Consider the following 15272-nt stretch of genomic DNA (forward strand, 5'->3'; position numbering starts at 1 on the left):
ATAAGAAGATTTGGACACAGAATAATATAAACAATATAAACACTGAATATTTTATTTTATTTATTTTTGAAAAGATGTATGTATTTATTTGAAAGGTAGAGGCATGGGGGGGGAGATAGAGAGATGGAGAGAGAGATATATTTCATTTGTTGTTCACTTCCCAAATGACCAATGCTGGATCAGGCCTAAGCCAGGAGCCAAGAGCTTCTTCCAGGTCTCCCACATGGATGGCAAGGGCCAAAGCAACTAGGCTATCTTCAGTTGCCTTCCTGGGCCATTAGCAGGCAGCGGAATCTGAAGTGGAGTAGCCGGGACATGAACCAATGCACATAAGGGATGCTGGCATTGCAGGTGTCAGCTTAATCCACTCTGTCACAATGCCACTCCTATATAATCCCTTAACTTTGTTTCATTCTTCTCCACACCAATAGGGAGCTGGATTGGGAGTGGAGCAGCTAGCTGGTACTTCAACCGGCACTCATGTGGGTTATTTGTGTTGCAGGTGGCAACGTAACCCGCTGCGCTGCAACACCGGCCCCTATGATTGTGTATCTTAATGATTATCCAGGAAGTGGGAGGAAGCCAATGGAATGAAAAGGAACTGATAAGACAGCAGCAGGCCCTCATGCCAGCTGGGAGAGAGAGATGGTGGGTTGTTTCTGTGATTTGTGTAATGTCCTTGTTTTGTTCTGCACTCTGACGTGATTACAGAGTGTGTGTCATGTAGCTCTGAAATGCTCTCAAGTGCTTCCATGGTTGGTGACATGCAGTCTTTCCTTTGGAGTGTGCTCCTCCTCCCTGAGAGTGGCACATCTCAGGTGTGAGAACTGGGAGTCAGCTCCCCACCTGTCAGGAATACGTCATCACGTCTTACCAGACCCTCCATATGTTGAGTTGCTGATCTCAACTACTGTACTTCAAAAGACATATTTAAATGAACCTGAGAGCTGCACCAGTGCATTGAGAGCAGAGCCACACCTCGTCAGCCTGGGGCTTTGAACCCTCACGTGTCAAGGCTGGCCCTGCCCTCGAGCATCAAGGGGATCTTGCATGTTGTCTTGGCGGTCTGGGAACTGCTCCTGTGAAGCTGCATCTTAAGCTTGAACGAGACCCATTCCTGTCTCTGCTGGCACCCTAACTGAGCAATCAGACTTAACAGATACGAGGCTCTTACGGTGTGGTTAACGTACCTCATCTATCCAGTGTGTTCTCTGTGGGATTGGTTCATGCTGTTCTCTTCTTTAAGTATTGTGAGCCCAAGAAAAATTTAGTGAATTGTGTCATTCATGAAATCATACTTTGATCAACTCTATTTCCATTACACATAACAGTGTTCATATTGTTGTCTTGCTCCATCACAGTCACAGAATAATCTTGCCTAATATTGGTGTTCTCTGAAATTGTTTATATTAAGTATAGAACAACTGGGTGCAGATATTACTTGCAGGATAACCCTGATATGATACCTGTTATTTTTTCTTTTTCATTGAATGTATAAAGAGCACCTACAAATGGATAAAAAGCTCAGTGAAAAATTAGGGGAGGATCAAGCCAGCAATGATGACAAGTTTCTACACACTGGTTCAGCAATCAGCCTTCAGGAAACCATCAGTCAGTCCATGGGAAACCATGCCTTCAGAGATCCTTGAGTGTCAGACGGAGGAGAAACACACAAGCAACTTTCAGTATTTCAGATCTCTCACAGAAACCACATAACTACCTATGTCTGTGCATGCTAAATAAAATCCTGTTTCTTTGTTTTTGGTGACCCTGGCTATCTTAAGTTAATTAGAAATGAGGATGTCTTTAGCTAATAAAAAATAGAAACCACATAGTTTATTAAAGTAATACTTCAGGCCGGCGCCACGGCTCACTAGGCTAATCCTCTGCCTGCGGCACTGGCACACCCGACTCTAGTCTCAGTCGGGGCACCGGATTCTGTCCTGGTTGCTCCTCTTCCAGTCTAGCTCTCTGCTGTGGCCCGGGAGTGCAGTGGAGGATGGCCCAGGTCCTTGGGCCCTGCACCCGCATGGGAGACCAGGAGAAGCACCTGGCTCCTGGCTTCGGATCAGCGCGGTGCACCGTCTGCAGAGGCCATTGGGGGGTGAATCAACAGCAAAAGGAAGAACTTTCTCTCTGTCTCTCTCTCTCACTGTCCACTCTGCCTGTGAAAAGTTAAAAAAAAAAAGTAATACTTTAAAAGAGAGTAGAAACTTCTTTATTTAACTATGCTACTCAAAGAGGACCTATGAGGCCAGCATTGTGGTGTAGCAGGTAAAGCCTCCCACCTATAATGCTAACATCCTATATGGGCGCTTGGTTCATGCCCTGGCTGCTCCATTTTCAATCCAGCTTCCTGCTAATGGCCTAGGAATAGCAGTGGAAGGTGGCCTAAGTGTTTGGGCCCCTTGCCACCCAAGGGGGAGAACTGGAAGAAGCTCCTGGCTTCTGTCTGGCCCATCTCTGGCTACCGTGGCCATCTGAGGAGAAAATCAGCAGATGGAAGATTTCTCTTTCTGTCTCTCCCTCTCTCTGTGACTTTCAAAATAAATAAATTTATTTATTTATTTATTTAAAAGAGGGAGCTACAAGGAGAGCTCTTTGGCACAGTGGATTAGGCTGTCAATTGGGGCACTTGTGTTCAGTATTGGAGTGCTGGTTACTCCCAATTCAGCTTCCTGCACGCAGGTGAAGGAGCACAGAGTAAGTGGGGAGCATGGCCGGGGGAGACTCGTGTTAAAATAGTGGTTTTTTTTTTTTTTTTTTTTTTGCACAGGCAGAGTTAGACAGTGAGAGAGAGAGAGACAGAGAGAAAGGTCTTCCTTTTTCTGTTGGTTCACCCCCCAAATGGCCACTACGGCCAGTGCTGCGCCTGATCCGAAGCCAGGTACTTCCTCCTGGTCTCCCATGGGGTGCAGGGCCCAAGCACTGGGCCATCCTCCACTGCCTTCCCTGGCCACAGCAGAGAGCTGGACTGGAAGAGGAGCAACCGGGACAGAATCCGGCGCCCCAACTGGGACTAGAACCCGGTGTGCCAGCGCCGCAGGCGGAGGATTAGCCTAGTGAGCCGCTTTATCATGACGGAGGAAGGAGGCCAGTGACAAGCCTGGACCCTGGGCAGCAACGCCTTAACTCCAAGAGTCGCCTCAGGTCACCACCCGGCGGGCATAGTCCAATCCACGACCTCAGAAAGAAGTTACTCCCTTCACTCCGCCCTTCCCTGACCTGCGTGGTTTGCCCTTTGACTACTCTTCTTTCGCTTTGCTTCTCTCTAGGGGAAGGCGCTCTTTTTGGGCAGGGATCCACGTGCTGTTTTAACCATCGCGTGGCTCTGAGGAAACCCCGCCCCCCGCCTCTGGAGGAAAACGGCGGGAACCGCTGGGGGCGGGGCCAGGAGAACAGCTGCTCTCATTGGCCCTACTGCGCAGAGGCTCCTGGGAGGAGAGATCGAGCCTTGAAGCAACGCCCTGGCTCCTGAGGCCCGAGGCCAGGGCTCAGCCGTCAGACCCTCCTGGGTGGTGGCAGGGAGGAGTGAAAGGGCGCCTCTCAGAAGAGGGGGGTCCGAGGCCTGGACCATCCCCTGGCCCCTCAGAAGGCCGGTTGTTTTCCGGAGAGTCTTCCGGAATGGAGGAGGCGGGAGGAGAGCCGTCCGGCTCCCGCAAGCAGCAGGCGGAGGAGCGCAGAGTAAGTGGGAGGCGCGGTCGGCTCCGTGTTCTCGGGAGACTGCCCTCCCTGGAGGAACAGATCCTGCGGTCGGCTCCGTGTTCTCGGGAGACTGCCCTCCCTGGAGGAACAGATCCTGCGGTCGGCTCCGTGTTCTCGGGAGACTGCCCTCCCTGGAGGAACAGATCCTGCGGTCGGCTCCGTGTTCTCGGGAGACTGCCCTCCCTGGAGGAACAGATCCTGCGGTCGGCTCCGTGTTCTCGGGAGACTGCCCATCCTGGAGGAACAGATCCTGCGGTCGGCTCCGTGTTCTCGGGAGACTGCCCTCCCTGGAGGAACAGATCCTGCGGTCGGCTCCGTTCTCTCGGGAGACTGCCCTTCCTGGAGGAACAGATCCTGCGGTCGGCTCCGTGTTCCCGGGAGACTGCCCTTCCTGGAGGAACAGATCCTGCGGTCGGCTCCGTGTTCTCGGGAGACTGCCCTTCCTGGAGGAACAGATCCTGCGGTCGGCTCCGTGTTCTCGGGAGACTGCCCTCCCTGGAGGAACAGATCCTGCGGTCGGCTCCGTGTTCTCGGGAGACTGCCCTCCCTGGAGGAACAGATCCTGCGGTCGGCTCCGTGTTCTCGGGAGACTGCCCTCCCTGGAGGAACAGATCCTGCGGTCGGCTCCGTGTTCTCGGGAGACTGCCCTCCCTGGAGGAACAGATCCTGCGGTCGGCTCCGTTCTCTCGGGAGACTACCCTTCCTGGAGGAACAGATCCTGCGGTCGGCTCCGTGTTCCCGGGAGACTGCCCTTCCTGGAGGAACAGATCCTGCGGTCGGCTCCGTGTTCCCGGGAGACTGCCCTCCCTGGAGGAACAGATCCTGCGGTCGGCTCCGTGTTCTCGGGAGACTGCCCTCCCTGGAGGAACAGATCCTGCGGTCGGCTCCGTGTTCTCGGGAGACTGCCCTTCCTGGAGGAACAGATCCTGCGGTCGGCTCCGTGTTCTCGGGAGACTGCCCTCCCTGGAGGAACAGATCCTGCGGTCGGCTCCGTGTTCTCGGGAGACTGCCCTCCCTGGAGGAACAGATCCTGCGGTCGGCTCCGTGTTCTCGGGAGACTGCCCTCCCTGGAGGAACAGATCCTGCGGTCGGCTCCGTGTTCTCGGGAGACTGCCCTTCCTGGAGGAACAGATCCTGCGGTCGGCTCCGTGTTCTCGGGAGACTGCCCTTCCTGGAGGAACAGATCCTGCGGTCGGCTCCGTGTTCTCGGGAGACTGCCCTTCCTGGAGGAACAGATCCTGCGGTCGGCTCCGTGTTCTCGGGAGACTGCCCTTCCTGGAGGAACAGATCTCCTTGGCATCTTCCATTATTGGGAGAAGCAGTCTCGCCCTTCCCTCAATTTTTTCTTGATAAAAAATGCCTGCCGTATTTTCTTTAGATAGGTGCTTTCATTGTGAAGGCTTTCAGCTTTCTTAGGAATACTTAAATTTTTACCCTTTTTGTTTTTTCCTGTGGCATTATTGTCGTTTCCACATTTTATGCAGTGCACCTGTATTCGTGAGTCAGAAAAATAGGATATAAATGATATTTTAAAAGAGAAGTAATGGTTGAAGTTCAGGAACAGCTGATGGCAGTTAGTTTATTTGACATATTTCAATATTTTGGAGCTCAGTGTGCCTTCTTCAGCCTTATCCAGCCACTGACACGGCTGTTATTGGTGCATGACAAAGAGAATGGGAACAAAAAGGCAAATGAATCATGGAGAAAGGACCCATTTAGGTGTGAATCCTATGAAGAATGACTGCATATAGTCAGAGATTAGGACAAAGTATCAACTGTGTCTGAAAGTGTGTATTGCACCAAAATAACAGTTCTCAAAGAAATAGGCACTTTTAGAAATAGTGCCAGCCCCAGAATTTAACATATTGACTTCAGTACTAAAACTCAACCATGTAACCCTATGTGGGTACGCTAATAACATATCCATTAAGTTGGCCTTGCTGATTATATCAAAGGATGGTTCTGCTTGTAAAAGATGAGGGGTACCTATTTCTTCCATATTTCTGTTTTGTGATTTATTTTGTGCAAAATGAAATGCTTTCTTACAGTCATTGCATTCTATTTTGTACTCTCTTATATACAGTAAAGTACAGTGAAGGGTTTTCAATATTGGTTACAATGATGAGGTTTCTCTAGTATGAGTTTCTCTCAATATGAGCATATGTCAGATATAAGTGCTTCTTGAATATTTTCCCCAGTCATGATATTCATAGTGTTTCTCCCTCATGTGAATGCTTGTGAGTACAGTGAAAGTAGAGCTTATGCTAGAGATTCTCCCCAGTATGAATTCTGCCTGTCTTCTAAGTCTAATGCTGAAGACTTAAAAACGTTTCTGACCTTCCTACTGTTTTATTCTAGTGTGAATTCTTACACGTATTCAAAGTATGAGTGGAACTGAAGACTCATACAGTCCCTACATTCACATGGTTTCTCTCCATTATATATTCACATGTGCATAGGAAGTTAAGAGCTAATGCTAAGCACTTTTCACATTATTATATGCAGCGTGTTTCTCACCAATATGAATTTTCTTGTGTTTAATAAGATTATTTTTTTAAAAGAGTATTTAGGCCAGCGCCGCCGTGGCTCACTTGGCTAATCCTCTGCCTGTGGCACCAGCATCCTGGGTTCTAGTCCCGGTTGGGGTGCCGGGTACTAGTCCCAGTTGCTCCTCTTCCAGTCCAGCTCTCTGCTGTGGCCCAGGAGGGCAGTGGAGGTTCGCCCTAAGAGCTTGGGTCCCTGCACCCGCATGGGAGACAGGGAGGAAGTACCCAGCTCCTGGCTTCGGATCTGCGCAGCGCCAGCCGTAGCGGCCATTAGGGGAGTGAACCAATGGAAGGAACACCTTTCTCTGTCTCTCTCTCTCACTGTCTATAACTCTCTCTATCTCTCTCTCTCACTATCTAACTCTGCCTGGCAAAAAATAAAATTAAAGTATTTAAAGGCAGAGTTACAGAGAGAGAGAGAGAGGAGACAGAGATTTTCCGTCCACTTATTCACTCCCCACATGGCCACAATGGTTAAAGCTGGGCCAGTTCGAAGCCAGGATCCAAGAGCTTCTTCCAGGTTTCCCACATAGGTGCAGGGGGCCAAACATTTGGGCCATTTTTGGTTGCTTTCTCAGGTGCATTAGCAGGGAGCTGGATCAGAAGTGGAGCAGCCAGTACTTGAAATAGTGTCCATATGGGATGCTGGTGCCTCAGGCGGTGGCTTTACCCCCTATGCCACAGTGCCTGCCCCAAGTTGTATCTTTTATTTATTTATTTATTTGTATGTATCTCGTAAATACCTCATTAGGAACATAGTAATTCTTTTCATCACTCCTGTCCTCCCACCCACTCCTCTCTCTTACCTCCCCCTTCTGCTGTTTGGTTGAAGAAAGAAAAGGAGACACAAGAAGGAAGGAGAGGAGGAAGGGAAAGAAAAGAAAAAAGAATGGAGTAAAAAAACTAACAGAACTGTTCTTCAACAGTCTAAACAAGGGCTGTTCTTTGTTATTGCTTCTTGAAGGTGTTTTCACCCCCCCCTTCTTCTTTTCCCTTCCTCCCTCCCCCTCTCTCCTTTTTGAAACTTAATTGAAGAACCCAAGGATGATACATCTTTTGTGAGCTCTTAGACATGACTACAACTTCTTTAAAAAAAAGATTTATTTATTTATTTATTTATTTATTTATTTGAAAGGCAGAGTTAACAGAGGGAGAGAGAGAGAGAGAGAGGTCTTCCATCTGCTGGTTCACTCCCCAGGTGGCCACAACAGCCAGAGCTATGCCCACCCAAAGCCAGGAGCTTCTTCCAGGTCTCCCGTGTGGGTGTGGGGGCCCAAAGACTTGGGCCATCTTCCACTTTTTTCCCAGGCCACAGCAGAGGGTTGGATCAGAAGTGAAGCAGCTTGGACTCAAACCGGTGTCCCATATGGGATGCCAGCACTGTAGGCGGCGGCTTCACCTGCTACGCCACAGTGCCGGCCCTATACCTATAACTTATGAGACATGATATCCTCCTTTTAATATACTAAATGGAAGTGATTTTTGAGAACAAGTTTTACTATGAAGTCTTACGATACAACTCTTTGTGGACAGAAGTCCTGTATGAGAAGTTAGTGCACAGTGACTCTTGATGTTTATTTAACAGATAGTACTCTTTATATATGACATCAGTGATCACCCGAGGCTCTTGCCATGAGCTGCCTCGGCTATAGAAGCCTTTTGGATCCGGTAGCTCAACAAGGCCATAAATAACGTGGAAATTCTTTCCTCCCTTCAGAGAAAAGTACCTCCTTCTTTGGTGGCCACTTTCCACTGGAGTCTCACCCACAGGGGTCGTTTATGTAGGGCATTTTTTCCCAGGGTGTCTTGACTTTCCATGCCTGAAGTGCTCCCCCAGGGCTTTCCAGCCAGACTGGAATGCTGTAAGGGCTGATTCTGAGGTCGGAGTGCTATTTAAAGTGATTGTCATTCTATGAGTCTGCTTCTCAGATTATATCTTGAACTAATTATATTCATTGATTGGTCTCTGAGACGACTTTTCTCCATTTTGTGTTTTGTGTGAAAATATCTTGCATATTGCATACAGTTTCTCTGATTTGAAGTAAATTTGCAAATTTGTACAGGTACTTGAAGAATTTTTCCCTTCTCTGTTATTAATTCATCATTTCTCCAACCAGGAGATCAAACTGGGTTTGCTGATATACCCAAGTGATGTGTTTTTAAGAGCTTTCCTACAACTTAATTCCGTAGCAATTTTACTGAGAAGAGTCCAGCAAAGCCAGTTTCTTTTGGCTGAACTCCATAGCCATATTTTTGAAGGTCACTGAGTCCTGTGATTGTTAGCAACCCAGCAGCCAATTGTTCTTCCCTTGACTTACTCCTCTGATGTGACGTGTCTGTAGCAAATCAAAGTGAGTTGACACTGGAAAAACAGCTGCCATCCTTTCACTGTAAATTGTCTTCAGTTATACAGCATAAGTTTTGCATCTTGATTATAACTGAGAGTAGAGCTTGTTTTTCATATATGAACCATGGTTTATTCATTTATACACTGCTTAATTTGGATATGTACTCTTAATTTATTCTTCATTACTGCTTGGACTTTTTGAGGGCAGAGTTTTCTCTAGTTAGCTGTTTTACAATTTTTTTTTTTTTTTTGGTGCACAAGAGTTTAGGATTTTATATAATTACCAGCAATTTCTTCTGTTATTTTATTTTTCCATTACTTTTATGCTTAGAAAATTCTTCTTGAATCAGATAGTCACATGAATTTTTTTTTTTTTTTTTTTTTTTTTACAGGCAGAGTGGACAGTGAGAGAGAGAGAGAGAGAGGTCTTCCTTTTGCCGTTGGTTCACCCTCCAATGGCCGCTGTGGCTGGCGCACCACGCTGATCCGATGGCAGGAGCCAGGTGCTTCTCTTGGTCTCCCATGGGGTGCAGAGCCCAAGCACTTGGGCCATCCTCCACTGCACTCCCTGGCCACAGCAGAGAGCTGGCCTGGAAGAGGGGCAACCGGGACAGAATCCGGTGCCCCGACCGGGACTAGAACCCGGTGTGCCAGTGCCGCAAGGTGGAGGATTAGCCTATTGAGCCGCGGCGCCGGCCAGTCACATGAATTTTTAATCTATTTAAAAATTTTTTTTGACAGGCAGAGTTGGGGGGCCAACACTGTGGCTCACTTGGTTAATCCTCCGCCTTGCGGCGCCGGCGTCCCATGTGGGCACCAAATTCTGTCCTGGTTGCTCCTCTCCCAGTCCAGCTCTCTGCTGTGGCCCGGGAGTGCAGCGGAGGATGGCCCAAGTGCTTGGGCCCTGCACCCGCATGGGAGACCAGGAGGAAGCACCTGGCTCCTGGCTTCAGATTGGTGCAGCACCGGCTGTGGCGGCCATTTGGGGGGTGAACCAACGGAAGAAAGACCTTTCTCTCTCTGTCTTTCTCTCTCACTGTCTATAACTCTACCTGTCAAAAAAAAAATAAATAAATAAACAGGCAAAGTTAATATAAAGAATTTTAAAGAGAGTAACAAGGAATGACAGAGTTGGAATGAGTTTTCAGATCTTGTTACAGAATTTTAGGTTTCAGAGATTGGATAAACATGTTTCTGAAATGGGAGTGAAGTATTATGTACTATAAAATTGAGCATATAGGTCTGGATGTTTTACTTCTCAGACTATAACTAGTTTTATATGTGGTGATGATTGCTACTTTGTAATTTTCTGTTTTGGCTTCATCTATACAATATTCCGTAAATTTGACAGAGGTGAATGTCTGTGAATTACTATAACTGAATTTAGTAATGTAGGGTAATTGTGGGATGGCCAAAATATCATATTAAAAGTCTGACTTGGGGCCGGCACTGTGGCACAGTGGGTTAACACCCTGGCCTGAAGTGCCGGCATCCCATATGGGTGCCGGTTCGAGACCCGGCTGCTCCACTTCCTGTCCAGCTCTCTGCTATGGCCCGGGAAAGCAGTATAAGATGGCCCAAATCCTTGGACCCCTGCACCCACATGGGAGACCCGGAAGAAGCTCCTGGCTCCTGGCACAGGTCCGGCCATTGTGGCCATTTGGGGAGTGAACCATCGGGTGGAAGATCTCTCTCTCTCTGTCTCTCTGCCTCTCCTCTCTCTGTGTAACTCTGACTTTCAAATAAAAAAAAAAAGTCTGACTCCTCTGGTATCCATGGGGGCCATGCTCTTGGCAGGGAGCTCTCAGGAGAAGGTCGTTTATAAAAGTGAGGTGGTTCCAGCTGCTCTCCGCTCCCTGGCTTGCTGTGTGAAGCTCTTCCTGCATGTGCTCTATCAGTGCCATCCTGCAGCCTCACTGTACAGCTAAGCAGATAGGATCCACCCAATCTTGGACCTCCAAAGTAAGGAAGAGCCAAAGTAAATCTCCTTTCTCCTGGGTCAGGCTTCTAGTTGTAGTGATGAAGCACTGATCCTGCCCCCTTCCCTGGAGCTGGGTGTTGTGTGGGGGGCTTCCCAGTGGATGACAGGTGAGTTAAAGTATTGGGAAACCCATTTAAGCATCTCTGGCCAAACTGAACAAAGCCCAGTCCCTGAAGTGAGGGTGAAAATTATTAAGTTTATTGAAAGACTAAAATTAAAAAAGAAAAAGAAGTATGACTCCTCAGAGAAATGAGTTTTAGCTGAGAATTTTTTCTAAGAATTTATGTATTTGAAAGGCAGAGTTACAGAGAGGCAGAAGGAGAGGGAGAGAGGGAGAGAGAGAGAGAGAGAGAGAGATGTCTTCCATCCTGGTTAACTCCCCAAATGGCTGCAATGGCTGGAGATGGGCCATCTCCCATGCAGGTGGCCAAGGACTTGGGCCATCTTCTGCTTTCCCAGGCCGTAGCAGAGAGCTGGGTGGGAAGTGGAGTGGCTGGGACTTGAACCAGCATGCATGTGGGATGCCGGCCCTGCATGTGGTGGCTTTACTAGCTATACCACAGCGTCGGCCCCTCAGTTGAGATTTAATGTGTGCTAAAGGTCCTGTACTGTGGGATTGTGGAAGGACTTAACTGAAAAGTGCTTAGATGAAAGGTTTAGTTGATACAGCACAGTTGTGTTTAAGTAAGACAAATAACTTGAGTAGAATTTTGGTAATACTAAAACCTATATTTCTCCCTACTGTCGTTTCTTTTGTGGGTGATATAGTATAGATTTTATATATATGATGCAGAGGTGTATTATATGGCATTTAGAACTTCTTAGTATTCTCCAATGATATGGACTGGGGAAACTGGATCTTCATATTTTCAGAGTAATTGCTGATTTGCCAGGTCTTCCACTGAGAGTACCTTGGCTCTCGACTCTGGACTCACTCCAGACAATGACACTAAGGATTAAAAGGATGAGTGCACAATTGCCAGACTGTCTCTATGCTTTTAAAGGAACTTTGTTATTTTATTTTTGTATTTGTTTTTGTGAAGCAATATTGTCCTCCGCAAAGCCATGGTTTGGACGGCTTAAATGACTTGTGGATGATTTGTATGAGAGCAGAAAGCACATGAAAATAATAGGAAAGTTTCTTTTGAGAAAAAATGGAACTAGCAGTTTAAGTTCAGTGGGGAAATTTTTTTTTTTTTTTTTGGACAGGCAGAGTGGACAGTGAGAGAGAGAGACAGAAAGGTCTTCCTTTGTCTGTTGGTTCACTCCCCAATGGCCGCCGCGGCCGGTGCACTGCGCTGATCCGAAGCCAGGAGCCAGGTGCTTCTCCTGGTCTCCCATGCGGGTGCAGGGCCCAAGGACCTGGGCCATCCTCCACTGCACTCCCGGGCCACAGCAGAGAGCTGGACAGGAAGAGGGGCAACCGGGACAGAATCCGGCGCCCTGACTGGGACTAGAACCCGGTGTGCCGTCATCGCAGGCGGAGGATTAGCCTATTGAGCCGCAGCGCCGGCTCAGTGGGGAAATTTTAATAGGTGGCAAACAGGCTTAATTCTTAGTTTTGAGAGAAGTAAACAAATAAATTGCATCAGTATAATAAGATAATCCAAATCAGAAAGAACTGGATCTTGAAACCCCAGGCTTATGGATTCAGGGGGATAGGGAATGAGATTGATTCAAGATAGATCAGGGTATACTACTGCAATTTGCTGTTCTCCGCCATGGGGTTATCCTTGGTGAAGTTAAATCAGTGTAACTCTGTATGACAGACTGAAATTAATGAAACTTCAGAAGTTCTTGGAATTTAGTGAAGTGATGAAAGGTTGCTTATTCTTCAAATCAACCACACTCCTCCAGAGGCCTATTGGAGGCATGACTACCCTGGAAGGAGGAGCCTTGTTAGAAAAAAATGGAACAGCCTTATTCTGGAATTTAGAGCAGGTGGATTTAGGTTAGACATCATTCCCAAGTACTCTTCTTTCCCTAGTCCTTCCTCTCATGACCCCCGGAATCAGGAATTGAAGAGCTCTTTCTCACAGCAGGGTGGTGCGGTCTTGTTCAGGGGATAACTTGTGGTCTATAATCATGAACCATGAAAATTGAGATAGTTTAGGCTTGTCTTTCTAGAGCAGGATGTCACTTGGTTAGGGATATGGTGCTGGTTTGTACTGAGCCTGCTACAGAAATTGCTTTTGTGAAGTATGTTTTCCTTCTGGGGTGTGAGATGAAGAGAGTTGGTGAGTAGATTCTTTCAACAAGGAAGAAAAGCACTCTGAGATACTGGTATATGGAAAATAGTTGTCAGCTGCTTTTCTTGCCCTCTAAGCCACCTGAGTGGCAGTGGGACCTTTGTTTCCTGCATCTCATTTTCTGTTTTTTTCTCTGTTACTTGTAGCATATTTACACAGAAATGCATCTAGGTGTGAGTAATTTTGTATAAATGAAAATACTTGCCTTTCTTTTTTGCTGTAGATCTACACTTTTGATTTTTTCAAGTGTTTATTTTCTTTTGATTTCAGCCTCTTCCAAATGTTTCTTTCTGATTGGCCTTACTTCAATTTGATCCTTATCATCCTTTCATGATTGTATCATTTTTTATAGCTAGCTGATTTTTACCTGGAATCAGCTGAGTTCAGAAGTCTGCTTTCACTTATTTTCCTCCTGTTCTAAAAAAAATCCAGGTATGTCTTTTTTCCCTGTTATTTTCTCTATTCTGTGGCTACTGGCAACAGAAAATGTAGCTGTATAGAAACACTGTACAGATAGGAGAAATCCTGCTCTTTGTGGTTCTGCCTCTCTATCTGGCAGTCCCTTCCCTGGTGCGTTGTCCCTGAGCTGATTTATTAGTAGCCCTGCCCATGGAGAGCCTTAGGGTCAAAGACTGGGGAAAGGTACAGTGGGTGAATTTGAACTGTGCTTATGGAGATAAACTGTCCCATCTCCAAAAATAGAGATATATAAGGGGGAGAGAGGAAAAGGAAAACTAGTTCAGTAGTTAGTAACTCAGACCTTATGATTAGTAGCTTTAGGTTTCATTCTAAACTCTATCACTTAACAGCTGTATCATTACCTTCATATTTGTTCCTCACAAATTGGCCTTAACACACCTTTGTAAGTTTCATCTCCTGCTACTGCCCTTCTCATTGTCTCCCCCTACTGCCTGACACCTGTGTTTTAATCAAATGGAACTACTGGAAACTTGCTAGAAGCTTCCTGTTCCAGACCCAATGAATTGGAATGCACCTGATTAGTATAGCAGGGTACTTTATATTTACATTAAAGAAGCACTGCTCTAAACCATATCATGTGGTTTTGATTCTTGGAAGAAACTGTTACAGTATAGCCTGTGACCACCAAGTATATGGGATTGTCCTCTGGGAAAATATGTTTGTGCTTTGCAGTTTGAAATATCCTTTGAATAATTCTTTGAGTTATTCCAAACTAAACTGTGTTCAAAATGAGAGGTCCATGAAAAGCCTACTTGGTTCTTCCTTGGTCCCCTTCATTTTCAGGCCTTTGAAATGCACCCTGCTGGTCGTTCCTCTTGGTATTTTGTAGGTTCTTCTCTGAATCTAGACAAAGTCTCCTTACCAGAGAGGAGCCTGAGCATACTCAGCCAAATGCCTACTGTGTATAGTGAGATGGAGTGTTAGGGACAGTGTGGAACAGAAGCTTAAAGACTAGTGTCCAAGGAACACTTTATTTAGTTGGAAAGACAGTGTTCAAAATAAAATATTTTTTAACCCTTATACTTGCTCATGTACCATCACCTCTTCTGAAGCGTTGTGGGGAGCAACTGGGAGCAACTCGGACTAGACTAAGTTACTGGAATTAAGACTTATTCTATGCATCTGCTCTCCCACAATATGGCGCTGAGAAGGGAGGAAACAGCTTCTACACAGCTGCCTCCAGTTCAACCAATAAACAGCAGGACCTGCTCCTGATTGGAGGAGAGCAGCGTACTCGGCGTGTGGGCAGCCGAGTTAGGATTGGTGGAAGAGGACTATAAAGGAGGAGAGAGACAATATGCACCGAGGAACATCTAAGGGGAACATCTATCTGAAGGAACACCTGTGCAGCCCCCGAGAGAGCCGGCCGGCGGTGTGCCGCTCCCCTGCGGAAGTGGGGAAAGTGGCAGGGGGAACCGCCCTTCCACGGAGGTGGAGGGACGGTAGCCAACCCGGGAAGAACCAGCAGCAAACCTGGGGAGGGCCGAGCAGAAGAAAGAACAGCGCAGGGTCCTGTGTCATTCCTCCACGAAGACGGGGAACAACAAAGCGTTACAACTTAATTTTGTTAGTTGGTAGGAAGGAATTATTAGCCTAAAAAAAAAAAAAAGTCAAATGCAAAGATAGTAAGGGATGTGCCAGTGTCATATGGCTGTTAAAGAGCTAGGATGTGTATCCATGTCTTCCAGCTCCAAGTTTTTTTTTCTTTTTAAAACATGTTGTGCCACATTTTACCCACTAGTAAATTAAAGACAAAGCTAAGACTGCAAAAATAATGGTGGTAGTTGAGAGGTGGGAGATCATTTAACTGAGTTGGGGGAGGCCTCAGTGAAGAAAAAGAATTGAGGAGGACTTTCAGAGATAAACACGAGGTAACTTGGCAGAGAAGAGGGCTGGGCAATCCAAGAAGAAGGACGCAGCAGAAAAGCGCAGAGTACATTCAAGGAGTAGTGACTGGATCAGTG

The 15272-nt window shown here is 46.9% G+C and overlaps 1 protein-coding gene across 6 annotated transcripts in view; it reads left to right on the plus strand.

The window, feature by feature from the left end:
• The first annotated feature begins 3454 nt into the window (after positions 1–3454).
• LOC100346166 (developmental pluripotency-associated protein 2) overlaps positions 3455–15272 on the plus strand; it is a 65063-nt gene continuing 53245 nt past the window's right edge. For all 6 annotated transcript variants that reach the window (XR_011379120.1, XR_007921132.2, XR_011379122.1 and 3 more), the window contains exon 1: positions 3455–3684. The gene's annotated coding sequence lies outside the window, so the exon portion shown is untranslated. The remainder of the gene's footprint in view (positions 3685–15272) is intronic.

The sequence above is a fragment of the Oryctolagus cuniculus genome, chromosome 9 (genome assembly GCF_964237555.1).
Source record: "Oryctolagus cuniculus chromosome 9, mOryCun1.1, whole genome shotgun sequence".
Classification (NCBI taxonomy): domain Eukaryota; kingdom Metazoa; phylum Chordata; class Mammalia; order Lagomorpha; family Leporidae; genus Oryctolagus; species Oryctolagus cuniculus.